Source organism: Benincasa hispida, unplaced genomic scaffold (genome assembly GCF_027475165.1).
Source record: "Benincasa hispida cultivar pf3 unplaced genomic scaffold, pf3_genome.v1.1 HicScf124, whole genome shotgun sequence".
Lineage (NCBI taxonomy): Eukaryota > Viridiplantae > Streptophyta > Magnoliopsida > Cucurbitales > Cucurbitaceae > Benincasa > Benincasa hispida.
The window spans coordinates 1-3,018 of NW_028325565.1; the positions used below are offsets into that span (position 1 = coordinate 1).

Below are 3,018 nucleotides of genomic sequence, written 5' to 3' on the forward strand. Positions count from 1 at the left end.
AGAGAATCATTGTAAACATATTAGTGTACAATAGGCTTCGTATTAAACTATATGGGGATTGCACCTAATTCTCGATAATGACTAGGAAGCACACTTTCCTCCCATTACATTGAGGTACTCTCAACTCTTTGATTAAGATGCATCTAACCTATCTTAACAACTCTTGTTAACAGTCAGATCTAGAAATCTTTAAACTTATTATACTTCGATCTTAGCCATTAAATATCTGAATATTTGCAAATGGCTTTTAACAATTTGATTCTTAATAGAAGTTGCTATGAGATAGAACAAACATATTTTCTAAAAATGAACATTTCATTCAAAAAAAAAATAAATGTACAATTTGTTCATTACAAGATTTACAAAAGTAGGTAATATCATCTTCAGCAACAACTTCTCCCACTTGTCAAGCTGAGTAAGCGGTCCTTAAGAACTAAGTTGCCTGTTTAGCTTTCTCTGCTTTTTTTCTCAGCAAGGTATTTAGGGCAATTTCTCTTTCAGTGCCATTCTTCATTGCAGTGGAAACATTTCCCTTTGTCTGCAGTGGTTTTCTTGTTTTTCTATCCAACAGGCTTCTTCTTCCCTTTACCTTTGTCTTTCTTCACTGTAATACTCTTATTCTACGAATAGAAGGCAACATCAGGCTTGGAGGACGTTTCTTTCTTCTCAGGAGAAGTAACATTTACATCTGATTCCAGACCCTTGTTCTTAACATAGTCTGGAAAGCTTGCAACTCATTCAGCAGAGTAGTCAAGTTGTATTCAATTTTATTCATCAATGCATTTGTACATAATTGTAGAAAATTCTTTGGAAGAGATTCTAGAATAAAACCAATTTGGCTTCTCTCATCCATCACAACATCATTTACTTCTGCCACATTAAAGTGGACCATCACGTCCAGGACATGTTCACGAACTGAGGTCCCCTCTTTCATGCGGCTGTTATAAACGTATTTGATAGCATCATGCCTCAGGGTGAAGGATGGTTGTCCAAACATCCCTCTCAGAGATTCCATAATCTCTTTGGCAATACTTATATTCTCGTATTTTTTCGCCAAAATGTCAGATAAGCTGGCGAGGACATAAGCATGGGCTTTATCATTCGCCTCGATCCATCTATCAAATGCTTCCTGAACAGTTCGATTGAAATTAGAGCTAAGAATGGGAGGACATTCCTCCGTTAAGAAAAATCACAAATCATCTATCGTAAGTATCGTGTTCAAATTCGATTTTCATGTCACATAACTATCCTCAACCAGCTTGTCTGATGCCAACAATTGTATAATTGAACTCGTCATTCTGAAATTATAAACAAATTCAATAAGTGAATTATTTTTAAATCCAATCAAGTTTTAACAAAGTGATAATGTACCCATAATCATTATTTTTGCAACGATACTTAAGTAATTTAGAACAATTGCTACCGAGGGGCAGTCAAGAATTCCTTCACAGGAGCAAGACAATTCTTGACGAAATACTATCTCCAGAATAACTCATATTCCAATAGTCATTTAGTTAACATTTTTGGTCCAGATCTTTACTAACACATAGTAAGTCTTGTAAGTATAGCCCCGTCGTTTTCAGATCTTACAGAACGGCATGAGTATGCCTCCGAAATAGAAGACAAATACCAAAGATGGAAATATAAGACCCTTATTCATTTAATGAAGCTTGGGTTGTTCCTAATCCTATATTAAAACCCTTCGTGGGGATCGCTGCGGTTAACGACTAGCTAGTGCTGCCTAAAAATGACAGCAGACGCAACATAGTAGTCTCACGGTTTAAACTAATGGAGGAGACCATAGGACAATGTTGACATATTTCCTTCACTCACTTACTATGAACGACTTCTCTCATTCACCTTGTTATTGATCCATGGAAACACTTTTCGAATGGATCAATCGAGGTAAAATCGACACGAAGTCGAGCATGGATCTCACGGTGTGAACTCTTGAGGACGTGAGAGCTAATAACATTTAATCTCCCACTAACGTGTTCTAAATGTTTGGGTAAATCTATACTTAGGTTCTTTTCAGCTAATAAAAATAACCTTATGTCTAGGTGGTTTATCTGAGTATAAAACTTATAGATGGATTTAAACCTACGATATCTAGTTTATAACTATTTTTATTACCTCACACCACTCACGAATGCTCATAAAATTGGTTACCAACGCTCAATTATTCGACCATAATCCCTAGGTAGGAGGTCTTCCGTAGACCGTCAACTTAAATACCCCCAGCCTTTGATAGGATTATATACCGGTTGAGTTTGTAACTCTAGTTTTACAAGTTTAACAACCTATTTTAACTATTAAAACAAGTGGTTAACCTAAGTGAGCATGCAGCTGTTCTTTCTAATGGATTTTAAACGTTTAAGTCAACTTTATAACATATTACAAAATTTAAGACATTCTAAACATCCACAACATACAAAAAAGGCATTCAATATCTAATATAAATATTATATTAAATAAAAGAAACCCTAACATGCATACTATATATTATAACATATTATAACATACTTTCAATGCATGTAACATGCTTCCTATAGTGGGATTTTAAATCTACATGGCATACTGTATGCACATACAAGATTTATTTAATTATAACATACATCACATGCATAAATAATTAAACACTAACTGATATGGCTTTAGTTTTGGCATAAGCAAGCAATCAAAAACCTAATTATTACAAACAGCTTTTGAACCGCTTTCGAACCGCTCCAAAATGAACTCAAGTAGCTTGAACCGGACTCGAATCGTCTGAACCAGACAAACCATGTTTGAACCGGACCAGCCAAAAATCATTTGTGGCTGAAAAAGACCGAACCTCAAGAGAACTTGTCGAACCGACTGCTCTCGCTCCATGCTCAATATCTCGTTAAGGCTCATTGTTTAGCATTGACGACCATCGTCATGCGTTTCCCTGATCGTTTAGTATTTGCGTGATCGTGTAGCACGATCGCATGGCGCCTGACCAAGGTATACGATCGTGTAGTGTCTACCTTTTATCAC

At 35.9% G+C, this 3,018-nt stretch overlaps 1 pseudogene; it reads right to left on the minus strand.

The window, feature by feature from the left end:
* Nucleotides 1-620: 620 nt before the first annotated feature.
* On the minus strand, nucleotides 621-1,297 carry LOC150031407 (uncharacterized; annotated as a pseudogene).
* Nucleotides 1,298-3,018: the final 1,721 nt, after the last annotated feature.